Here is a 27,496-nt window from a genome sequence, read left to right as displayed (position 1 = left end):
AAGTATGAACTATTATATATTGCTGGAAAGCTCTGGATGTCTAATTTCCAACGCCGTTGAGAGCGCGCCATTTGGAGTTCTGTAGCTCCAGAAAATCCATTTTGAGTGCAGGGAGGTCAGATTCCAACAGCATCAGCAGTCCTTTTTGTCAGCCTTTTTCAGAGTTTTGCTCAAGTCCCTCAATTTCAGCCAGAAATTACCTGAAATCACAGAAAAACACACAAACTCATAGTAAAGTCCAGAAATGTGAATTTAACATAAAAACTAATGAAAACATCCCTAAAAGTAGCTTGAACTTACTAAAAACTACCTAAAAACAATGCCAAAAAGCGTATAAATTATCCGCTCATCAGAATGATTGTGAAATTTTTAAATGTGTAGATATATGTTGTATGATTAAATTCGATGATGATTATTGATGATGTGATATGTGGTGATGAGTTTTTGTGAGATTTGGGCCAGAGCCTATGACCAGTAAGTACAGGTAAGTATGATGATTGAGATTGGTGTGGTTTGTATTTGGAATGGTGATTATTGAGTTGTAATGATGATTGATGATGATTATTGAGTTTTGGTGATGTTTGATGTGTACAATGTGAGTATTATTGAGAAAAAAAGGATAAGAGTGATTTATGTAAGAGGCATGGTGCATTAGGTATTGGATGATTGAGAAGTGATTGAATAGTATGTGATAATATATGGGAGTGTTTAGTATTGACTTGGTATCGCAAATTTGGAATTTGGTTTGAGAATTTTGGTAAAACTAGAGATTTTGTGTTTTGGATAAAACTGATTTTTTGACCAACTTTGGCGAGCCATAACATGGGTTCTAGATGCCCAAACTTTGTGAAACTTGTTTTGGATAAAATTGGGTCCGTGAAGTTTATAACATTCGAAGAACCGACAAAGAATAATTTTTAACAAAAAAGTTATACGCGTTTGAAGTTTAGGTCTAAAAACCAGAATTTTGCAGAAGTTGTTGAAAAACAAGAAATTCTGGTATTTGTGCCCACGCACACTATTATGTGTACACACAGACCAGAGCATGTCTTAAGCCTCGTGCGTACTCACGAGGGGTATACGCACACTATGGTGCGTATGCACATGCTGAAAAGTTCGTCTGGTGCGTGCATATGCACAGCAGTGATGCATACGCACGATGCCCTGTTTTTACACTAAAACCATAATTTTAAATTTTTTGCCTTACTGACAAGCTTGTAAACTTTCTTAATCTTTGTTTAAGGTCTAATAACTTATTTTTAGGCTTGAAAATAAGTGAGAACTTATGGATTGGATTAGACTGATATTTTGGGAGAGATTGTGGACTTAAGCTGATGAATATTGATGAAAGCCTGTGAGTAATAAGTTTACGGAATACTAAATTGAGATAAGACTTGAATGTTGAGATTAGCGATGACTGAGTATGGCTGGATTGGCTTAGATGGCAAAGTCTGGGTGTGATCCCGCTTGCGTGTTACATCGAAAATTGTGTTAGCACCTACATCAGGTAAGGACAGACGTTCCACATCGCTTGTTTGTGGATGCGGCGTCGTTGTAGGGATGGAGATTTTATTCCGCCCGCGGTGAGGATGGTGGTTTCATCTCACTCACGAGTTTGGCAAGTTGATGATGAGATGAAAGATTCCCTCTTTTGTCGTGGTATAGATGTGGCGAAGGTGGAAAGGCACTCTCCTTCGTATTGTTTTTTCCAATATCTTTTTCTAGTTGCAAGGTGGAAAGGCACACTCTTTCGATGTGAAAAGTCACACTCCTTCATGATACCTCCAAGAGAAGGTGGAAAGACACTCTCCTTCGTTTATGATTCTCTTGGGGATGTACAGCCTAGAGACCATATCCGGGTTAGGTATTGGATGTGTCAGGTTCTGATAGTTTAATTGACACGTGAGCTCACGGCCAGTAGGATTAGGTATTCATTATATGCATTTGTATGTTTTGCATGAGTTTCCCTTTATTTTGCCTTGTCTAATTGCTTATTCGTGGTTAACTGCTATCTGATTTGTTTGCTGTAACTGTATTTATACCTGTGCTTTCTTTGTCTGTTTTGTATGTGTCTGTATTTTGAGATGGTAGAAATGTGATGATGGTTGTTCTATACATGGTGGTTAGGAGATATGAAGGAAACGAAAAATGAATACTTAGATTAGAACTAAAATCCCTTAGATAGATTACTGAAATTTCGGCTTAGTATGAACTTTAAGTTTGATTCTGAGTATCAGAGTTCTAGGAATGCCTCTGACTTTCTCGAGACCTTATATATTATCTACCTTAACCATAATGAGAACCCCCCTTCTCATTTCATACATTTTATGCTGTTTTTCAGATGCAGTTTGAGAGATACCTTGTTGAGCGTCTGGAGATCCTCTGTGCAAGCAAAGATTTCATTTTGGGTTGTTATGTTTTAAACTTAGGTATGTATACATGTATATATATTATCCACAGTATATATTAGAGGTTGACTTGGAGAAATAGGTGTATCATCTAGTCTTTTAGGTTATACTATATATATGTACACTCTAGTTGGCCCTAACTTCGTAGGTCAAGTCTAGAGCTTGATACTTGTGTATTTGAAACTCTGATCCCCAAATGTATATTACTCTTTTCTTTTCGATCTTATTTATCCTTATACGCTTATCCAGACGAGTGCGATGGGATTCCTATTACGATTTTGTTTAGTTTCCTTTTCAAGACTCCTAGTTATAATTTCTTTCAACTATATTTATATACGTATTTTTATTTTAGAGGTCATAATACCTCACCATCCTATGTTTATGACTTAAGCGTAAAGCTCTATGTGGTTGAGTATTACATTATGGTATCAGAGCAGTTCGTTTCTGTAGAGTTTGGAGAATGGATTGACTATGCTTCTGAGCATACTGTGGGTATGTGTACATGCTATTTAGGATGTCTGCTTGACATATATAGCATAAATGCTCATGAGCATACTTTTGAAAATTCAAAGCACTAGATTTGAGATATTAAGAGACCTTAATATCGATTATTCAGTGTGGACAAGACTAAAAGGGCATCTCATGCACGCAAGTGAGGTGATACGGTTGAGTATATGTCTGCTCTGGAAAATATGGCTACTACTATGCAAGCTACTACTGAAACAATGGAACAAATAAACTTGGAACAGTGATGGAGACAACTAAGGACATTAGAACTCGTGCAGCTAAAGTAAAGGTTGATGACGTTTAATTAGTGTGATAAAAAGATTCAAGCAGGTTTCTTGTTGAATGGGTGAATGATTAAGTTCGTAATGACAAATGATCAGAGTGATGCAGCGGAAGCAGGTTGGAGCATCAATATAGTGAAAAGTGTGTAGCCTTCAGATTCCAAAATTTGAACGTAGATATCGAGATGAAGCTAGAAGGACCTTTGTGGTTGAACCTAAAAGCTGAGCCTGAAACTCCTAGTGTAATCCTTGGACCCCATCGAATGTGAACTAGAAGAGTTTCTCATTAGAAAAGAGGAGCTTTGGTATATAAGATTGTTTCAAAGGTCGATCGAGGATCGCAGACTAGGAAATCAAAGTAGGAAGGGCCACACTCGTCTGTTTTTCATTTAGTAACTGAATTTTGGGAATAAAATTCCTAATTAGGTGGGTAGGATGTAAACCTCGGGTAATTAATAAATAATTAACCAATAAATTAATTATTATTCAAAGAAATTTGGAAATTAATTTTGATAAGTTAGAAGAGTGAAGATATTTAAAATATGAATTCTAACACTAATTTTAAAGGTTTTGCCCTAAAATTGGGCCAACGAGCTAAATCGGTTGAATTGGGCCCATTTTGGGCCTAAGGCTTAGCATATATAAGATTGTAAACAACCACTCTTCCCTTCATAACTCATGAAACACGCTGCAAAAGGGGGAGGAGAGAGTAAAGAAGAAAACCTAACCTCCAAATTACCTCCAACTTCAATCTTCTGTAACTTTCAATTTAGAGCTCTGATTGACAAGCCGTTTGTGGCCACGTGTTTGTCTCAAAATCCTATTCGATTCTAATAGAACAAAGTGGTAAGAAATTCTGAATTTTATACCCATTTCTCATCTCCCTTCAATTCTACAATTTTGGTTTTGAATATTGAGAGATTTGGTAATTTTGATGATTAGAAGTGCTCTAGTATAAGCTAGCATTGGGTTTTTGTCCATGTAACCAATGGATAAGGTAAGAAACTTCTAATCCCATGTGAATTATTGAAATAGTGAACCCTTGTATTGTTTATGATGAAATTGAATGATATTAGATTGAGTTAATGTGAATTGGAGTCAAATTAGTGGATTTAGATGCTTGAATTTGAGCCTTGGAAGCTGAAAACTCATTGCTGAGGACATGGAGGTTTAGAAACTTAAGAAGAGGAGAGATTTTGAGGTGTTTCAGGCTTGGAGAGAAATAGGCCAAGGTATAGTTTTGGTTTCTCGTAGTTAATATATAATATAGCGTGAAAATTTAGGCTAGTTGCCATAAGATAGGCTTGAATGTTATGAATTGAATAAGGTATGTGTTGGAATGATTGTGAAGTTGTTAAATGTCTAGATATGTATTGTATGATTGAGTTCAATGATGATTGTTGATGATGTGATATGTAATGATGAGTATTTGTGATATATGGGCCAGAGGCCTTCACTGATAAGTCCGAATAAGTATGATGAATTGAGATTGGTGTGGTTTGTGTTTGGAATGGTGATTATTGAGTTGTGATGATGATTGATGATAATTATTGAGTTTTAGTGAAGTTTGATGTGCACAATGTGAATATTGTTGAGAAAGAAGAATAAGAGTGATTTATATAAGAGGTATAGTGGATTAGGTATTAGATGATTAAGAAGTGATTTAATAGTGTGTGATAATGTATGGGAGTATTTGGTATTGACTTGGTATCACAAATTTGGAATTTGGTTTGAGGATTTTAGTAAAACTAGATATTTTGTGTTTTGGGTAAAAATTTATTTTTTGACCGATTTTGGCGGGCCGTTACTTAGGTTATGGACCCCCAAACTTTGTAAAACATGTTTTGAATAAAAATTGAGACGGTAAAGTTTATAACATTCGAAGAATGGATGAAAAATAGTTTCTAACAAAAAAGTTATGCACGCTTGAAGTTTAGGTCTAAAAACCAGAATTTTATAGAAGTTGCTGAAAAACTAAAAATTCTAGTATGTGTGCCCATGCACAGACCAAAGCATGTCTTAAGACTCATGTGTATGCACGAGAGGTGTGCGCACGCACACCTTGGAAATTTTACAAGTTGTGCGTACGTAAACTATGGTGCGTATGCACAGGCTCGGAAGTTTGTCTAGTGCGTGCGTATGCACAGCATTGATGCGTGTGCACGATGTCTTATTTTCATACTAAAACCCTATTTTTAACTATTTGGGCATCTCGACAAGTGTTTAAACTTCTGTAACCCTTATTTAAGGCCCGATAACTTGTTTTTAGGCTTGGAAATGAGTGAGAACTTATGGATCGGATTAGATTGACATTTTAGGTGAGATTGTGGACTTGAGATGATGAATATTGATAAAAGCCTGTGGGTAATGAGTTTACGAAATACTAAATTGAGATGTGAATGTTGTGATTGGCGATGATTGAGTATGGCTGGAATGGCTGAAAGGGCAAGGTCTGGATGTGATCTCACTTGCGTGTTACCTCAAAAATTGTGTTAGTTCCTGAACCAGGCAAGGACAGAGGTTTTATCCTGCCCGCAGTGAAGATGGTGGTTTCGTTCTGCTCACAATTTTGGCAAGTTGAGGATGAAGGATTTTCTCTTTTGTCGTGGTATGGATGTGGGAAAGGTGGAAAGATATTCTCCTTCTATTGTTTTTTCCCATATCTTTCTTTGGTTGCAAGGTGGAAAGGCACACTCCTTCGATATGGAAAGACACACTCCTTTGTGATACCTCTAGGAGAAGGTTGAAAGACACTGCCCTTCATTTATGATTCTCCTGGCGATGCGCAGCCTGTAGATCATATATGGGTTAGCTATCGGATATGTCGGGTTTTGGAAGTTTAACCGACACGTGAGCTCACAGCTAGTAGAATTAGGCATTCATCATATCTACTTGTATGTTTTGTATGAGTTTGCCTTTGTTTTAGCTTGCCTAATTGCCTATCTGTGGTTAACTGCTATCTGATCTGTTTGTTGTAAATGCTATCTAAACTTGTTCTTTCTTTATCTGTTTTGTATGTGTATGTATTCTGAGAGATCTCTCATGTGGTGGAGGTGTGATAAGGATTGTTCTATATATGGTGGTTAGGAGATGTGAAGGAAACAAAAAATGAATACTGAGATTGGAACTAGAATCCCTTAGATAGATTACCGAAATTTTGGCTTAGTATGAACTTTAAGTTTGATTTTGAGTTTCGGAGTTCTAAGAATGCCTCTAACTTTTCTAAGACCTTATATATTATCTATGTTGGCACCTTAACCATACTGAGAACACCTCGGTTCTCATTCCGTACATATTCTGCTGTTTTTCATATGCAATTCGAGAGGCACCTCGTTGAGCGTTTGGAGATCCTCTGTGCAAGCGAAGATTTCATTTTGGATTGTTATGTTTTAAACTTGGGCTATGTATAAATGTACATATATTCTCCACAGTATATATTGTATTTTATCCCTCTTAGAGGTTTAGTTAGAGAAGAGGTGTATTATCTAGTCTTTTGAGGATACTACACTCTGGCCGGTCCTAGCTTCACAGGTCGAGTCTGGAGCTTGATAATTGTGTCTTTGGAACTCTGATCCCTATATGTATATTACTTTTTTCTTTTCAATCTTATTTATCCTTATACACTTATCCAGATGAGTGCGATACGATTCCTGTTACGATTTTGTTTAGTTTTTTTTTTTTTCAGGGCTCCTAGTTATAATTTCTTTCAACTATATTTATATACATATTTTTATTTTAGAAGTCGTAATACTTCACCACCTCTGATTTACAACTTAAGGGTAAAGCTTTGTGGTAGGGTGTTAATTATTGATTTATGGTTATTATATTGTCATATTTGTGTTTTTGGATTTCGGCCTCCTAGTATATACATAAAAATTGAAACTTAAAATGCTTCTTGGTCGGCATATAACCTAATTATTATTGAAGCTAGCTAGTCTGATGATATTTATTTATGATTACTAAATTGTTAATTTGATAATTGAATAGGCCCAAAATTGTTCAAATTAAGTATTTTTTTTCTTTTATTGAGAAATTTTATATTTTTAGATACAAAGAAATGCCAGTTTAAATTTATGAAATATTGTGTTTTGTAATTTTTTTTCAACTTTTTTTTTCAAACTAACCAAGCAAGAAGATTTAAATATTGAAGATGATCATGATCCAAACTATTAGTGTAGTTTATTAAATTAGCATAATTGGCCAAACCAAAAAAGTAAGATCAATTTACTAGGAGAAAAAAATTTGATTTCTGGGGAAGGAACACCACTCTCATTCCTTTTCTTTCTTTTCTCAACTTTTCATTTGTTTACTTTTTAAACTTCACGTTGTAAATTTTTTTTTTTAAAACAAACATGTAAATTTACTTTTTATTTTCTTTGAGACACGTTACCTTTTTCAAAGTCAAGTTTAGGCATTTGATAAATAGTTTTTGGCTATAAACATATTGTTATGTAGTCTATTAAGAATTTATTATTAAGCTTTGTTAAGAATTTGTACTTGATGATTATTGTGAAGTGTTTAATTTATCATGCAAAATTTATACATAATCTAGTATTTTTTTGATGTCTTCATTTACAAATCTACTTTTTTTGCGCTTTACCCTAAAGGCATTTGCTTTATACTACTTATTACTTAGACTTTAATTTTATTGTGCTATCCTTTACGTTCAGATTGTTTATTTGCAATTGTCATTTATGGCAGAGGACGAAGTAATGGATAAATACGAGTATGAGCATGAAGAAGCTATTTTTTATGATGAGAAGTATCCAAGGGATGTGTCATATTTAGAAGAGCAACAGTTCTTGCTAAAGCCGGAAGAATAGTTGGGTGATGAGTTAGAAGATGAAGAGGCATTTGAAGAATTGGCAGATTATGAATATGATGATGCATATGGATTGGACTCAGTTGAGGATTTGTTATAACTTGAACTTTTAAGTATTGGTGAGGTTGAAGTGACAAGTTTCACTTTGGAACTTTATCCATTATTTTTAAATTTTACAACAGATTTGCAAAGTGTCAAAGTTAAGTGCAAGGAAAGACAAAATTTGAAAGAACTCAAATGACGAGACCTACATACAGAGGTTTATATATTTTCGGTAAAGATACCAATTAGAGAAGTGGTATACTTTGCTAAACAGAAAAAAGGAACCAAAGATTGAAATGAGAATTGGGTGCAAAACACAATTCCAAGTCAAGTTTCTAGGAGTAATAGGCAGATGCCATGTGAGCCATTTTTCGAATGTTCACAATCATGAACTATTGGAAAGGGGTAATGCTACGATGCTAAAGACATTATTTTTAAGCAGATGATGGAATAAGGTGGAGGATTGTAAAGTTAGACGCGTGTTATTGTTGTTGTCTAATACACTGACAATATCTGACACAAAGCAGGGGTTTGATTAAGGTGTTGGCCCTACATTTCTTAATTATGTATGGCTAAGCTGAATGTTAATTTTTATTATGTGTTTGGGTTGGGTTTTATTTGTGAAAATGATATTTTTTTTGTTGCAATGGAGGGTTTTGACATTTTCGAAAGGTGAGGTTTAGCATGCACCTGGCAGCAAAAGTTGAAGCATTCACCTCTCACTTATGACACAGGTATATGTGTAAGTATCCTATTGTTTGATGAATTTTAGTATGACCATTAAACTATTGATATATTATTTAACGGCCTAGAATAAAATATTAATTGCAATTTTGCCCTTTTTTGGACAAATAGGCCTATGAAAGAGTTTATTCATTGGGTTGGGCTCCGATTGTAACACCCTAACTATCAAAGCTCACGCTTCCGGCTACGCGACTCTGATGGCTCGGACATTACGACGACACTTTTACTATTTAATACTAAAATATGAGCCTGTTTAAAACTTTAAACCGCAAAACAGCATCTCAAAAATACTTTTGCTATACAACGTACATCCATACATACCATACAACTTACAGAAACTCATAAAGAGTACATCCATATATATATACATACATATATATAAATAATGTTACAAACATTAACCAATACAATCCCTATCCCTCTTACAAAATATATTGAAATAAAGGCGAGGGTACAATAAATAATAAGCTAAAGCAATTCAGAGCATTTCAACAACAACTAAATAAACTCTTTGTGACTTCAGCGCCCATATTCTGAAAGGGGAAAAATGTAGGGGGTGAGAACATCATCCTCGAAAGGGTTCTCAGTAGAGGGTTTTTGGGAATTACTGTAATAGGATACGTGAAGATAAACCGTACCAATGATTAATAACCGTCTTATGCCTCTTTTCAAAAACAACGATTTTCAATAAAAATAAAGTCGGAAATCTTTTCTGAAAGAGGAACCGTTCAATTCTCAAAACATCAAAGCCTTTCAAAAAGGTTTATCTATACTGAACCAAAATAACCTTTCATATCTTATTCCAAACCAGAACCACAAAATCGAAATCAACCATCGGTCCATCTCATTCAACCACGGCCCTAGGCCCAAACAATCCAACCACAACCAATCCACCACAATCCAACAGAGTTCCAAATGCAAACACAAGTAGGAAGATGCAAACACAAACAAACAGTTATTGCAAGTAGAACAATTAGCAGTTAATCACATAGGCAAACCAAGTACAATATGCACACCCAAACAATGTCACATAGATGCATATGATGCATGCCTGTCCCTAGTGGCTGATGATATCATCTGTCGGTTATAGAGCCAACCCGACAAGTCCTGGCAGCTAACTATTGGACTGTCCCTCTGTCGTGTCTCCCCATCTCGAGTTATACTCAATATAAACTTGATCATAATCATGATCCATATCCATCACCTTCACTGGTGAATATTTATGGGGGTGAGCTCATCCAGGAATTTCACAGTGCCCGGCCACCCTGACGACATAGGGTCAAAAGAGCTTCGAGTCTCCACCTGGAGCACGTGGTGGCTAGCCACTGCTTCCTCCCAGGGAAACTCTTATCTCCGATAGTGGAAGTGCAACATCACAACTTATCAATGTCTCAGCATAAATGCTTTCATTCTCAATCATGGATCATCATCCATCTCAGTCATCCGGCTCACGGTTCAATCCAGAACCAGCCAATATTCATATCATTCAAACCATTCCGGCTCACGGTTCAATCCAGAACCAGCCAATATTCATAATCATACACAGCCATTCCGGCTCACAACAAAACAACACTTCCATATTCAAAATCATCAAATTCATGAAATCGGCATTTAAGCCATAAATCATTTTCTCTATTCATTTCACTTTGAAATCAAGTTTCAACTCTTTTCAGCCTTGGCTTTAGAAATCTCGTTTCTGAAATCATCTCAGGCTCATAAGCCAAATTTACTCAAAGTGAGTTCCTTTTTTAAAACAAAGCCACTCTCGGCATTCTCTTTCCAAAACTTCCAAAACCATGGAAAGTTAAAGATTTATTTCAAAGTATTCAAAATCACCCATCCAACAATGGGATTTTCTAACAAAAGTTTCTCGGCAGAGTCCCAAGTCTTTAGGGGAGAATAACATAACTCATTTCACCAAATTTATTTTAAATTTATTAAAAACCTTGGCTTCCTGATTTGAGTAGTAAAATAAGATCTAAGCCAATCCGAGTCATGTAATCAATTACTCTTTTCAAAGCCATTTCCTTTACTTAAACAAAACCGGCTTCAATTCCATAATTAAATCTGAAGCGTTTTAAATTGCTAAGAGAATCATTTTTGTTGTGTTAAACTAGAGTTCAAAAGGGTACTCTGAAGCTTATTTAAAACGTCAAAATAATAAGGTTCATCAATCGAAATCCAAATCCTTTTCAAAATCACGAAAACTCTTCCAAAGGGAAATCTTTATGCTTAATAGAGAAAGCATAAACCTGTTTTACCTTTTTAAAACAGCCTCAAAGCAAAATTCTCTTTCGAATGACTTGTACGCAAAAACATACTATGCTTCTTGGAAAAATAAGAAGAAACTATGATTCTCTTTTTAATAATTCTTTCAAAGCGTAGCTTCATCGCTTTCATAATTGTTTTAAGTAAAGATAATAAAAGAAGTCCTAAATTCACAATCCTCCAAGTAATTAGGAAAGGCATTAAACTCAAAGTTTCCCAAATAACATTTCAAATAAAGCCTCGGATTTTATAGAAATTTCGGCAGCATCTCCCCTAAAACTTGGACTTTGCCACCTGGTTCGGGTCCCAACTAAACCGTTCCTCAATCCTTTTCAACAGTCCAGAGCCCAAAAATCAATTCAAAATCGCACTAAATCCAACAGTCGCCTCAGTGGCGTATCTCAAGGAAACCATTTCAAAATCAAATCAATATCAACCGATTTAACTCATTTCCAAAGCTTTAAAGAAACGGTTCAATAACAAATCATTTGTCCAAAACCAAGTCATTTAAAATAAACCAAGCCGAATTCAAAAGTGCATTGGACTTTTCACATCATTGAAATAATTGACTCAATTCAAACCAATCCTCAACGGTTTAAACTCAGATTTTAAATCTTTAAAGAATCAACTTCAAAACATTACATTTCACAAAGCCGTACAACAACTCAGCCAAACCAACATACATAATCATTCGAGTTAATCAAATAATACATAAGGCAGATACAGTCACCAAATACACAATATCTCACATCAGTATCCATATGTAATAATTCCAATACACAAAACATAGTTTTTGGAAAGCGCCCCTACCTCAAAATGCAAAACCATAGCCCAAATGCCTCATCAAGTCCTTTCCGCCTCAAACCAAAACTGACGGGAACCAAAACCTCAGCTCCCAGCCACTTTTGCAATAACCATAGCAACACTAATCGCAACATATAATAATCAGGACTCGATCTCACGTTATCAAAACTCATATTCATTAACCAACACGACCGAATACTAACGCGAGGCTTTTCGAAACATAATTACTTACCGAAACTAAGAAAGGACGGCTGAACCGAAACAGCGGCGGTCTCCGGGCCGGTTCGGCGGCAACCCAGCAGCCACTTCAAGCGGCAACGGCGACAAATTCCGATCACGACAACTGAAACCAACATGCATTGACTATAGTATTCTCGAAATTCAAAAAGGACAGAAACCACAATTAAAACCCTTACCGGCAAACTTTTCTGGCGATGGCAGCAGGGTCTTAAGTGGCAGAAGCTCAGCCCGAAGCTCCGGCAGTGATCTCGGAAGCCACATAACCACTCCCAGCGGCCAGAAACACAGGCGCAGCTTCCTCTCCGGCAGCGACACCTGCGGCGGCCTAAACCATTTTCTGACGGCAACAACTCCGGCGGAGGCGGCGTGTAGATCGACGGCAGACCACAGTGGCTCCTCCACTCTGCGGTTCTGCCTCCCTTCCTCCAAACCTCCACGAGAAGCACCAGCCCCAAACCAAGCTCGACGGTGGTAGTGGAGTGGCTAACCTCAACACTGGCGACGCCGGGCGGAACAACGACGGCGACAAGGGCACGAACGGCGACGTTGGGACGACGGCCACAGAGCCCTCGCCGTGATGGTCGTGAAATGGGTCGCGACGGTGACGTGCCACACAGCCCCTCTCCTCGGTGGTGAACCTGGCTCACCGTCGCTCTCTCTCCCTCTGCTGGCCCTCGACGGCGACGACTCCGAGGGGAACGACGAGCAAGGACGGCGGCTCCTCATGCGACAAATCGGCGACAGTTCCATGGTCGGCGGCGACACAGTTAGGCTGCAGCAGAAATGCGCAGTGGTGGCGGCGAGTTCTTGGGCGGTGGATCGACGGTGACAAGGCCTCCCCTACCTTCTTTCTTCCGGACCTCCCCCTCCCCTTCCCAAATCTCTCATTTCTTTCTTTCATGGAAAACAAACGCTGCTGCTGCGTTAGGAAAAATGGGATTTCGGCTGCAGCTGGGTGTGGGGGGAAAGGGAAAAAGGAAAATCATGTGCTGCTGCTGCTTGGTTGAGTGGGAAGGGAACCGGGTCATGGTAACGGGTTACTGGGTTAGGGTTTCCTTATTTTGAAAATTAGGGTTAAGGATAAATTGGTAATTTCACATAAAATATGGAATAATATAATGATTGAAACTCAATTAAATCCAAAACTAATTATGTATTGAAAATACTATTTGTTCCTCAACTTTACAAATTATTTTCAATAAAGTGTCCAAATCAAGTAATTAGAAATAATATACTTAATTCTTTTATTTTCCAAAATAACAGTATTAATATTTTAAAATATTAATTATTTAATCCAAACCATATGAAAATCCTTATTATTTCACAACTATCAACTTTATACTTTAAATATAGAAAATAATCCAATAATTGTGAAATTGGATAATAATCATAACTTATCTCAAATCCAATATATCAAAACTCGCCTTAATTATCTTTAATAAAATAATTTCTGAAATTAAGGCTATAAATAACTATATAATTTGAGACTTACTCATAAAAAGACTTTTCAAAGATTTTGGGTCTTACACCGATTATCTAAGGTTTGGGCTAGTCTATTGTAGACGACCCTATCCAAGAAAAAAAGAAGGCAAAGTTGTGAAATGCTTCACGTGTAAACCTGAAACCCGTTCTTCAAACCCTAATGCTGGCTAAAGTGGTTGCATCGTTGGTAATTGGTATGTTCTTCAATGCTTGCATACTTCAGTTGACTTAAGGAGATCATTTTAATTTTTTTTCATTCCGTGGATGGAGTTTTTGTTGGAGCGTTGATGAAAACTTGTTACTTCTCTGTCTTTTTCCATTGTGCTTCTACTACAATTTGATGGTAAGTATGCTAAGACATCACTTTTGAAATATAGTGTAGTTTGTTTATTAGTATATTGTTATTTATTAGTGTATTATTGTTTATTATTTATAATAGATCTTTCCAGAGTGTAATTATAATTTAGAAGTTTCTTTTTGAAGCACGAAAAAATCATAATACTTTGCGCGTAGGTTTTAAAAGTAGAATTGTATTAAAATGCTTTGTTGGTATTTTTTGAAAGTAGTATAACGTTAAAAACTTATTTGGTCTGTTCAGTGTAACTTGCATAATTCTTTTTAAGAAAATATTTGATCTTTTCACAATGTAAAATGAGTTTAAGAACTTATTTGATCTCTTCAGTATAACTTGCATAATTTATTTTTTTTAAGATAAGCTATTTGATGTTTTCGCATTGTAAAAGAACTTTATGCATGTATGTAATTCAATATTGATTGAGTATTGATATACTATTTAAAGTAGTGAATTAAAAAAAGGTTGGGACTGAGAGCTAGTTTGGTGTTCTATATAGGTGTGCTTGGATAAGGAAGTAATGAACCATTTCGAGCGTTCATTCTTTTTGCAAGGTGAAGATGTGCGTGCCGACAATGATGATCCTTTGGCATGGGAGGACATTGAGGGTTGTCGTGTTCTAAAAAATTATGTCGAAGAAGTGCAAGGTGTTGCTTGTAATGTCGATAAATTTTTTCGTGACACCTTCTATGACAACTAGGATCAAGTCTCAGCAAATAGTTCACCATCAAATGGGTCACCCGGAGTCACCACGTTGAACCCAAAGAATGGGCCATCATCTTTCATAAAGCATTCCTGCTTGAAAAAATAGGGACCCAAAATTTGAGCCCTGTGGCAAACCTTGACAAGCTACTCCTCCATGTCGTTCACAAGGGCAAACTCAAAGTTGAGCTCCTCCATCGGAATAACAGGAAACCCTTGCATCTGATCCCAAAAATAACAAAATCTACCCACCAACAAATTTTTGTAAAGGGGCACATATCATCCTTATTTTAAAAATTTAATAGATACAGGGACTCGGAAAATGCAACATGGAATTATTACTTACATACAACAACCGGACGATGACGAACACCTCGACATAACAAGGAGGGTTTATTTCCAGAAAGAGCTTCGCGATTGCTGCCACTCATTTCAGCGCGGGTAGCCTCCTCTGAAGAAATGGATGAAATTCTTGACTTAAAGTACATAGATGCCTGTTTGTAGCTATTGAAGCATCCAAATTCCAGGAAGTAAAGTTAGTGACCAGTTTATTGGCCTCTTCCCAGCTTGTGAGAACACCAGGATGATGTCCTTTGGTCACAACGAAGAATAGGAAATTCTTAAAACTTTCATCCATCTTGTTCTAGACTTACAACTCACTCAAAGTTTAATTTAATGGAACTAAAAAAAATGCAGCTCTGAAATACTTGCAGAATGAGGCCTTGGATACTTGTAGCATATGACCTTCTAAAACAACTAATTATAGGTTGTTAACAATAGAAGGCCCAATAGCCTTCTTAAAAAAATTTTGTGTTGTATTTTTTATTGGCCCAATATCCAATACAAGCTTTTATTGTTTACGAAATAAACTGCATATGTGGTAGAACAAATAATTTCCCCTAAACCTATAAACAAGTTCCCTGGTAATAAAGTAAGGAACTTTTTGCCACGCCACCAAAATTTGTGCCACGCATTAACAACATAAGTGTGACAACACTCATGAGAATGCTTCACCTTATCTTGTCAGGTGCTGGTTAAAACTCACCTTTTCGAAAAGGTGCCTGTTGTCAAACTGTCAAAAAAATAATAAAAAACACAGCAGTAACAAATTACATAAGTTATAGTAAATGAATATCACGATAATAGTACTAAACTCCCTAATCCAGTACTCTAGTAGTCCTAGGATAGTGTTTGGTGGAGAGACAGAGACGGAAAGACTGTGACTGAAAGACAGAGACTAAGAGATAGAGATTGAAATAAATCTCAGTATTTTATTTGGTGCAAAGTGAAAGACAGAAATTGAAATAAGAATGAAATTCTAATTTAATTTGTACAAAGGATAAAATTAAAATTAATTTATTGAAATGAAGATATTTTAGGTATAAAATGTTATTAAAGTTTCAGTCTCCATCTCTAAAAATTTTAGTCTCCTGTGTCTCCACTTTTTGAAGGTACTGAAATATTGAAATTTTGGGGACAGAGACAGAAATTTTAATACTAGTCTCTGAACCAACAAACATGATATTGAGTCTCTGTCTCTCAGTCTTTGTCTCAGTACCTCAAAAAAATACTATATAAGTAACGTTATATATTAAAAATTGTATTTGTTGAAGAATATAAATTTGTCGAAGAATATTTAAGAATGTTAAGTACTTATGTTCTTTTCTTTTAATGGAAAAAAAAACACATGAGAATATTTATCAAGTTAAAAATATTTTATCTTTCAATTATATATAATCATGTTACAAGATTTTATTTTGTAATCATACAAATCATAAATAAATGATAAAAGAATATACAATGTGTGACAAGAAAAGTAAGATTTGATTATGTAAATATCAAATTATAAGTATAAGAAGTTAAACATGACATGAAAATTATGATAGAAGAAAGTACATAAATTCGATATGTATATATTTATTTCAATTTGATTATAAATGATATAAGTAACAGAAGGTAAAAATATAATTAACTTAAAAAACATATATATTAATTTATGTTTATTTTATTTATTTTAATAAAATCAATCCATGCTTTTTATTTTTTATTTCTTTCAGACTCATAAAAATTATCAAATATAAAATAACATATATATACTTGTAACTGAAAAGATAACATATATCATACAACATACAAGAGGATATTTTTTTATCACATATTTCTTTTAAGAATAGGTAGAATGATCTTATTATCAAATGGTCATCCCATCTCATTACACTTATTTCTCTCTCTAATTTATATTAAAAAATATACATTATTTTTATGCATAGTTTTCTATGTATATTTTTTATGTCATTATAAATATACACAACAACAATGAAGTGGCTCAATGTTGGTTCAAATCCTAAATCTTTTTTTCACTGCTTATTATTATTATTATTATTATTATTATTATTATTATTATTATTATTATTATTATTGTTGTTTTTTTGGCTGAATGAGAGACTTTCACGTCATCCCTTTTTAACAACAAACAAAAATGCCAAACCCACCATTACAGTAAAAAAATACATCACTTAAAAAAAGGTCTAATCCAAATATAAAATTAACATTAACATCAGCTTAACCACACGTAATTAATCTATATGGGGCCAACACCTTTATCATTCCTGTTTTGTATCAAATTGTCTCGGTGTATTGAACAACAATAATAACACACGTTCACCTATACAGTCTACCACCTCATTTCATCACCTACTAAAGAATAATGTCTTTAACACCGTAGTATTACCCATTAAAAGGATGGTTGAGCAGGTTATTACCAGGTCATTAGAGGATGTCCAAAGCCGAAATTGCATTCTTGAACAAGATGCACAAGTAAAAAATTAGTACATCCTAAATTTATGGTTTGCTAGCAAGTTAAAATGGCGATGTTGACGAGTTGAACTATAGTCTTAGAGATATGTATAATCAAATAGCTATGATAAAGTGTGAAATTTCAAATGATATGAGTACAGCACTAAAATTTTTATAGGAGATGGTTGCAAAAGATAAATCTTTATACTACCAAGAGCTTTGGGCAACAAATAAAATATTACTAAATCTCTTTTTGTGTGATGGTTGAATTATTTGGAGACGTTGCAATTGATACTATATACAACAAAAATAAATATAGATGTTCATTTGTTATGTTCGCCAATGTCAACCATCACAATCAAACTGTTGTCCTTGTTTCAAGCATTGTAACAGATGAGACTGATGAGTGTTAAGGAAATGATTATTTCCTAATATATTTATAGACAATACATATATTAATGGGTTTAGCTAACATGTGCCCTAAAGACACATGATAAGCTTACCACTAATTAAAAATTTTAAATTTTTCTATTTAATGAATACAAAATAAATATATTAAAAACTTAAATTTTTTATATTTTCAAATAAAATTTTCTTATTTTGTATTCTTAACATGTGCCTTAGATAAACCTTATATTAATTATGATCACAAATTAAGTTATTTCACATTAAATGACTTTTATAACGGTGATCACATTTATTGTCATAAATGTTGAATTAAATAAATCATTACTTTTGATTTAGAATTAAATGAGATTAAAACCAGAGATATATTTTTTTGAGTTTTAGGATTTAATGGGTGTTACAGTCAAATATAAATAGTGACTTCAAGATTTGGTCCCCAACAAATTAAAGCCGATTTCGTAGTTCTTTTCCCATCACAGGAGTTGCGATTCAGCCTTATCAAGGATACAGAAGGATTTGATTGAAGAAGATAAAAAAATATCAAACTCTTTCAATTATACTCACAAATTCAAGTATGCTTCCGTACTCTCAAATATCTCTTTCTTAATGATTTAACATAGATGGTCTTGGAATTAAGGAAACTAAAAAATTTCAATAATGAGACTTACATATGGGTGCTGCAATATTTTTTGGAGACAATGAATGGTAATGCCCCATCCTCTATTAAAAATTCAATTAAGGAAGTATTCCTGGTACTCACCACAATCCACATATTATATGCTTGGTATCTCTTGCATAATGCAATGACAAATATGTGTAATCCTCGTTTCACATCTAAATTTAAAGATGATATGTTACGAAATTATGAGATTCCATTGTTCCACAGCAAGGGACAAGTATTGGTAGAGGAATTTGGGGTTGAGAAAAAAGAATGGATAAATAAAATTAATGAAAAATGTCAATCATGGGCAACATCTTATATTTGAGAAAAAGTTTTTGCTACATCACAGTGTGAGGGCTTGCATTCACTTATTGAAAAGTATACTAATCCTCATTATGACTTGTCCAAGTTCATTGAGCACTTCTAATGAATGTTGGGCCATATGCGGTTTAGAGAATTTTACTCTAAATATGAAACTTCTTGTGGTGTTTCAGTTATGCAAACTTATATTAAACCCCTTGAAATGTGTGCTACTGATATTTACACAAGGGAGGTTTTTCTTCTATTTTGGCCTATTCTTCTTCGGGATGGTGCAATGAAGGTTGTGGATTTCCAAACAAGACATAATAGTGTAATTTATTATGTTTGTAGGTATGCCAAACTAACAGATGTGTGGAAGGTTGAGTGGGTGGATAATGGTAATTGAGTCACTTGTTCATGCATGCATATGAAATCATTTGGCATTCCATGTGAACACATTATCACTATGTTGGTATGCAGGGATGTGCATGACATTCCTAAATGTCTAGTGTTACATAGGTGGACTAAAAAAAGCAAAAGAAACTACATCCAAGTCAAGTAAATTTACTAGCAAATTACAAGCCAGTAGTCGACTTTGTATCCTCAATGAATGTACTAGGATGATGTTAGAGATTACATGCACCACTATAAAGAGGTTTCATGAAGGTAGAGACCTTGTGCTTTATCTTTATAGCTCATATAAGGATGAAGGAAATATACCATTGAAACTAGGAATTAGAGGTAATGCCAATCTTGAAAGTTATGGTGGTTGGAAAAGGCCCCAAAACTCCATCGATTGCAAGAAGTTGCCATAACAAATTCAAAGTGCAAGGAAAAAATTTCTAGTGCACGGGAGAGTACAAAGAATTCTTCCTCTCAAAATGATTTAAGCGTACAAAAATTATATATAGTTTATTATGCACTCACTTGATATTGGAATTAGTGAATTTTTTTAATTTAAAGTGTAGTTGAAGTATAAACTTTTTATTGTTGTAGAAAAATTATGATAGTGAATGCATGGATAATGTAGAGGACGAAACTCAGTGGTGATGAACCTTAGAAATTTTGGGTGTTAGAAACAAGAGAGTAATCTGAAAGAGTGTATTATTTAGGTTGTGAAAAAGTACGATGTACAAGGGGTATATATAGGTGCTAGAAGGATCAGAGTAATAAAAGTATACAATCTTATAATTAATATACAAATATGCTATATAAATATAAATAATACTAATTGATCTAATATTGATTCTAATTTATTCTCTAACATCTCTCCTAAAACTCAAGTGGGAGCTAAAGATACCATCTTGAGTTTGGATAACAGAGTTCAAAAATGAATCGGATGATGAGCCTTCGTGAAGATATCAACAATTTGATCCAGTATTTCAACAGCGATGAGACGAATAGTATCAATAAGGATGCGTTGTCGAATAAAGTGACAATCAATCTCATTGTGTTTGGTGCGTTCATGAAACACATCATTATGGGCAATCTGAATAGCACCGCGGTTGTCACAAAAAATATCAATGGGAGACAACTGCGGTGCACCCAAGTTTTCAAGAAGCTAACAAATCGAGACAACCTCAGCAGTGGTGTCAGCGAGAGCACAGTATTCAGATTCCGTGCTTGATCGAGTAGTGAACGTTTTCTTCTTAGCTCGCCAGGAAATGAGAGAGTCGCCAAAAAAAAAATAATAACCAGTAGAAGAATGACGATCAGCAGGATCACCAGCCCAATCAGCATCTGAGTATGCCTGAAGGAATAAAGATAAATGGGAAGAAAACTAAAGGCCATGAAATAGGGTGCCTTTGATGTAGCGAAGAACGTAAAGAATTGTCGTATAGTGAGTAGTACGAGGAACTGACAAGAATTGGCTAAAGACGTGAACTAGATAGGCAATGTGATAAGTTCATATTTGACGATATAATTTAGATTGAATTGGATGTATTTCATCATATAAACTCACACTTATTCACTGAAATAGCATACTTTTGTGTTAGATCCTTAAATTGAACCTATTTGTCAAAACATGCATTGTTGTGCTTAAATTGAGCAATTTAATCCCACTTTTATTCCATTTAATACCGTGATATATTTGTTGAGTGATTTCAGGTCCTAGAGGCAAGAATAGTTTAGTAGAAGTGGAAGAAAGTATGCAAAAAGGGTGAAAGCATGAAGAAAACAAAGGAAAAAGCATTTCGGCCTGTGCCTACGCACGAATGTCAAAATCAGCACCTGTGCCCATTGATGAGCGGATAATTTGTATACTTTTTGGCATTGTTTTTAGTATGTTTTTGATATGATATAGTTAGTTTTTAGTATATTTTTATTAGTTTTTAATTAAAATTCACTTTTCTGGACTTTACTATGAGTTTGTGTGTTTTTCTGTGATTTCAGGTATTTTCTGGCTGAAATTGAGGGACCTGAGCAAAAATCTGATTCTGAGACCAAAAAGGACTGCAGATGCTGTTGGATTCTGACCTCCCTGCATTCGAAGCGGATTTTCTGGAGCTACAAAAGCCCAATTGGCGCGCTCTCAACGGCGTTGGAAAGTAGACATCCTGGGCTTTCCAGCAATATATAATAGTCCATACTTTGCCCAAGATTTGATGGCCCAAACCGGCGTTCAAAGTCACCTCAAGAAATCCCAGCGTTAAACGCTGGAACTGGCACCCAAATGGGAGTTAAACGCCCAAACTGGCACCAAAGCTGGCGTTTAACTCCAAGAAGAGTCTCTACATGAAATTGCTTCATTGCTCAGCCCAAGCACACACCAAGTGGGCCCGGAAAAGGATTTTTATGTCATTTACTCATTTCTGTACACCCTAGGCTACTAGTTTATTATAAGTAGGACATTTTTCTATTGTATAGAAAATCTTTTGATCACTTTTAGATCTCTAGATCATCTTTGGACATTCGAGTTCTTAGATCATTGGGAGGCTGGCCATTCGGCCATGCCTAGACCCTGTTCTTATGTATTTTCAACGGTGGAGTTTCTACACACCATAGATTAAGGTGTGGAGCTCTGCTGTACCTCGAGTATTAATGCAATTACTATTGTTCTTTCATTCAAATTCCGCTTGTTCTTTATCCAAGATATCACTTGTTCTTCAACATGATGAAGGTGATGATTGACGCCCATCACCATTCTCACCCATGAACAAGGTGACTGACAACCATTCTTGTTCTACAAGCATCTGAGGCTTAGTGAATATCTCTTGGATTCCTGATTGCACGATGCATGGTTGATCGCCTGACAACCGAGTGCTCGCCTGACAAACGAGCCAACCATTCCGTGAGATCAGAGTCTTCGTGGTATAGGCAAGAACTGATGGCGGTATTCAAGAGAATCCGGAAGGTCTAACCTTGTCTGTGGTATTCTGAGTAGGATTCAATGACTGAATGACTGTGACGTGCTTCAAACCTGTAACCTACTGGGCGTTAGTGACAGACGCAAAAGAGTTATTCTATTCCGGTAGGGGAGGGAACCGAACCGGTGATTGGCCGTACTGTGACAGAGTATTGAGCATTAGCTTTCACTGCGAGGATGGGAGGTAGCTGCTGACAACAGTGAGACCCTATACGAGCTTGCCATGGAAAGGAGTAAGAAGGATTGGATGAAGGCAGTAGGAAAGCAGAGAGACGGAAGGGAAGGCATCTTCATACACTTGTCTGAAGCTCATACACCAATGATATACATAAGTATCACTATCTTTATCTTTTATGTTATTTTCGTTCATCACCATATATATCTGAGTTTGCCTGACTAAGATTTACAAGATGACCATAGCTTGCTTCAATACTAACAATCTCCGTGGGATCGACCCTTACTCACGTAAGGTTTATTACTTGGACGACCCAGTGCACTTGCTGGTTAGTTGTGCGAAGTTGTGTAATGCCATGGTATTGAGCTACCACGTTTTTGGAGCCATTACCAGGGATTATGAGAGTTGTGAAAAAGTATAGTTCACAATTTCGCGCACCAAGTTTTTGGCACCGTTGCCGGGGATTGTTCTAGTTTTGAGCAAGCCTTTGGTAACATCAGTGCCAAGATCCGGCAACAACATCAAATTTTTGGTGTTATTGCCCGGGATTGTTCAGGCTGGACAACTGACGGTTCATCTTGTTGCTTAGATTAGGTATTTTTTTTTTCGAAATTCTTGGAGATAAATTCTAGAGTTTCATGATGATTTGTTGAAATCTGGCTGGCTGAGAAGCCATGTCTAATCTGATTGGACCGAGGTTTCAACTTATCACCACAAGAGCTTGTTGATTTCGTATCAATCTTGCTTTTGGAGCAGTGATTTGCTAAGGCTTGGCTGACCTTTGGTCATGTCTAGTGTTTTGGACCGAAGCTTTCTTTGAGAGCTTGGCTGGCTGTGAAGCCATGTCTAATTCCTGGACCGGAGTCTTAGACTAGCATTGCACTGATTCCTGGAATTTTCATTAAGAATTTTGATACCTTTTTCCACTTAATTTTCGAAAAATACAAAAAATTTACAAAATCATAAAAATCCAAAAATATTTCTTGTTTGAGTCTAGTGTCTCATCTTAAGTTTGGTGTTAATTGCATGCATTCATTCATGTGTCTTAAGGATCCTCAAGTAATTCTTGATGATTTTTGTGTTCTAACCTTTGAATTCTATTGACTTGAAGTATTTTGTGTGTCTCATATGCATTTTCAGTTCATTAGTGTCAGTAGTATACAAACTGCTAAGTTTGGTGTCTTGCATGCATTGTTATTTGATTCTTGTTGCATTCTAATTATTAAAAATCCAAAAATATTTTTAATTTGTGTCTTTTCAAGTCAATGATACAAGGGATTGAAGATTCAGAACACACTGCAGAGGAATTATACAGAAAAAGCTGAGCATTCAAAAATGCCCAGTGAAGAAGGCAGACTGGCGTTTAAACGCCAGCCAGGGCACCTGGTTGGGCGTTTAACGCCCAAAGAGGTAGCATTTTGGGCGTTAAACGCCAGAATGTATACCATTCTGGGCGTTTAACGCCAGGATGGTGCTAGGGGGAAGATTTTGTTTTCAAATCAATTTTTTTTCAAGTTTTTCAAAACCAAATCTTTTTCAAATCAAATCTTTTCAATCAAATGCCTTCAAAATTAATTTCTTTCCTTTCAAAGATACTTTCTAACAATTAATGATTTGATTGAACATTTTTTGTCTTTTCTGTTAAGGAAGGTTTTATGTTTGAATCATATCTTTTCTTGTTAGGCAAGTCACTAATTTTCCAAATCAAATCTTTTAAAATAATTTTCAAAACATATCTTTTAAAATGGTTTTCAAATCATATCTTCTCAATCACATCTTTTTAAGACAATAACCTTTCAATCATATTTTTTTTATCATATCTTTTTCAAACTAGTTTTCAATCAAATCTTTTTAGTTTCTAATTTCAAAATCTTTTTCAAAAATCACTTGATTTCTCTTCCACTTTCAATTTTCGAAAATTATCAATCAAATTTTCAAAATGTTTTCAAAATCTTTTAATTGAATTTTCGAAAATCCTCTTCCCTCCTTCTCACATCCTTCTATTTATGGAGTACCACTCTTTCTAAATGCACAATTCGAACCTTATCTAATTAAAGTTCGAATTCTCCTTCTCCTTCTTCTTTCTATTTCTCTTTTCCTCTGACATTTCAAGGAATCTCTATACTGTGACATAGAGGATTCCACATTTTCTTTTTCTCTTCTCTTTCATATGAGCAGGAGCAGAGACAAAGGCATTCTTGTTGAAGCTGATCCTGAACCCGAAAGGACCTTGAAGAGAAAGCTAAGAGAAGCCAAAGCACAACTCTCTTTAGAGGACCTGACCGAATTCTTCAAAGAAGAAGAACCCATGGCAGCCGAAAACAACAACAATGCCAACAATGCAAGGAAGGTGCTGGGTGACTTTACTGCACCTACTCCCGACTTCTATGGGAGAAGCATCTCTATCCCTGCCATTGGAGCAAACAACTTTGAGCTTAAGCCTCAATTAGTTTCTCTAATGCAACAGAATTGCAAGTTCCATGGACTTCCAATGGAAGATCCTCATCAGTTTTTAGCTGAATTCTTGCAAATCTGTGACACAGTCAAGACTAATGGGGTTAACCCTGAGGTCTACAGACTGATGCTATTCCCTTTTGCTGTAAGAGACAGAGCTAGAATATGGTTGGATTCTCAACCTAAAGAAAGCCTGGACTCTTGGGAAAAGCTAGTCAATGCCTTCTTGGCAAAGTTCTTTCCACCACAAAGATGGAGTAAGCTTAGAGTGGAAGTCCAAACCTTCAGACAGAAGGATGGAGAATCCCTCTATGAAGCTTGGGAAAGATACAAACAATTAATCAGAAGATGTCCCTCAGACATGCTTTCTGAATGGAGCATCATAGGTATTTTCTATGATGGTCTCTCTGAACTATCCAAGATGTCTCTGGATAGCTCTGCTGGAGGATCTCTTCATCTGAAGAAGACGCCTGCAGAAGCTCAAGAATTGATTGAAATGGTTGCAAATAACCAATTCATGTACACTTCTGAAAGAAATCCTGTGAACAATGGGACTAGTCAGAAGAAAGGAGTTCTTGAGATTGACACTCTGAATGCCATATTGGCTCAGAATAAAATATTGACTCAACAAGTCAATTTGATTTCTCAAAGTCTGTCTGGAATGCAAAATGCACCAAGCAGTACTAAGGATGCTTCATCTGAGGAAGAAGCTTATGATCCTGAGAACCCTTCCATGGAAGAGGTGAATTACCTAGGAGAACCCTATGGAAACACCTACAATTCTTCATGGAGAAATCACCCAAATCTCTCATGGAAGAATCAAGAGAGACCTCAACAAGGTTTCAATAACAATAATGGTGGAAGAAACAGGTTTAGCAATGGCAAACTTTTTCCATCATCTTCTCAGCAACAGACAGAGAGTTCTAAGCAGAATACTTCTGACTTAGCAACAATGGTCTCTGATCTAATAAAGACCACTCAAAGTTTCATGAATGAAACAAGGTCCTCCATCAGAAATTTGGAAGGACAAGTGGGTCAGCTGAGCAAGAAAGTTACTGAACTCCCTCCTAGCACTCTCCCAAGTAATACAGAAGAAAATCCAAAAGGAGAGTGCAAAGCCATTAACATGGCCGAATTCTGGGAGGAAAGAGAGGAGGAGGACGCCACTGAGGAAGACCTCAGTGGGCGTGCACTAACCTCCAATGAGTTCCTCAATGAGGAACCTTGGGAATCTGAGGCTCAAAATGAGACCATAGAGATTCCATTGGACTTACTTCTACCATTCATGAGCTCTGATGAGTATTCTTCCTCTGAAGAGGATGAATATGTTACTGAAGAGCAAGTTGCTAAATACCTTGGAGCAATCATGAGACTAAATGACAAGTTATTTGGAAATGAGACTTGGGAGGATGAAACTCCCTTGCTCACCAAAGAACTGGATGACTTGTCTAGGCAGAAACTGCCTCAAAAGAGGCAGGATCCTGGGAAGTTTTCTATACCTTGTACCATAGGCACCATGACCTTCAAGAAGGCCTTGTGTGACTTAGGGTCAAGTGTGAACCTCATGCCCCTCTCTGTAATGGAGAAATTAGGGATCCTTGAGGTGCAAGCTGCAAGAATCTCTTTAGAGATGGCAGACAACTCAAGAAAACAAGCTCATGGACTTGTAGAGAATGTTTTGGTAAAGATTGAAGACCATTACATCCCTACTGACTTCATAGTCCTAGAGACTGGGAAGTGCATGGATGAATCCATCATCCTTGGCAGACCCTTCCTAGCCACAGCAAAGGCTGTGATTGATGTTGATAGAGGAGAGTTGATCATTCAAGTGAATGAAGAATCTTTGGTGTTTAAGGCCCAAGGATATCCCTCTGTCATCATGGAGAGGAAGCATGAAGAGCTTCTCTCAAAACAGAGCCAAACAGAGCCCCCACAGTCAAACTCTAAGTTTGGTGTTGGGAGGCTACAACCAAACTCTAAGTTTGGTGTTGAAACCCCACATTCAAACTCTAAGTTTGGTGTTGGGAGGTTCCAACATGGTTCTGAGCATTTCTGAGGCTCCATGAGAGTCCTCTGTCAAGCTAATGACATTAAAGAAGCGCTTGTTGGGAGGCAACCCAATGTTTTATAATTAATTATTTTCTTTTGTTATTTTATCTTTTTTGTAGGTTGATGATCATAAGAAGTCACAAAAACAATGAAAAAAGCAAAAACAAAATGAAAAACAGGAAGAAAAACAGCACACCCTGGAGGAAGAAGCTGCTGGCGTTTAAACGCCAGTAAGCCTAGCAGTTGGGCGTTTAACGCCCAGTCTGGCACCATTCTGGGCGTTTAACGCCAGAAAGGGGCACCAGACTGGCGTTAAACGCCAGTAAAGGGCAAGAACCTGGCGTTAAACGCCAGGAATGGGCACCAGCCCGGCGTTTAACGCCAGAAATGGCTCAAAACGTGATTTTGAGCAACATTTGGTGCAGGGATGACTTTTCCTTGACACTACAGGATCTGTGGACCCCACAGGACCCTACCATCACTCTCTCTCTTCTTCCCCCATTCACCAATCACCTCAACACCTCTTCCCCAAAAACCCCTCACCTATCAAATCCCATCTTTCTCTCAACCACTCACATCCACCCCTCATAAAACCCCACCAACCTCACCCTTCAAATTCAAACCACTTTCCCTCCCA

The 27,496-nt window shown here is 36.3% G+C and overlaps 1 non-coding gene across 1 annotated transcript; it reads right to left on the bottom strand.

Annotated features, from left to right (window-relative positions):
- Positions 1-25,069: 25,069 nt before the first annotated feature.
- On the bottom strand, positions 25,070-25,177 carry LOC130951990 (small nucleolar RNA R71). The gene has a single exon (XR_009074178.1). It is a non-coding gene; the product is annotated as a small nucleolar RNA R71 (small nucleolar RNA).
- Between the last annotated feature and the right edge of the window lie 2,319 nt (positions 25,178-27,496).

The sequence above is a fragment of the Arachis stenosperma genome, chromosome 1, assembly GCF_014773155.1.
Source record: "Arachis stenosperma cultivar V10309 chromosome 1, arast.V10309.gnm1.PFL2, whole genome shotgun sequence".
NCBI lineage: Eukaryota > Viridiplantae > Streptophyta > Magnoliopsida > Fabales > Fabaceae > Arachis > Arachis stenosperma.
This window is presented reverse-complemented; position numbering and strand designations above follow the sequence as displayed.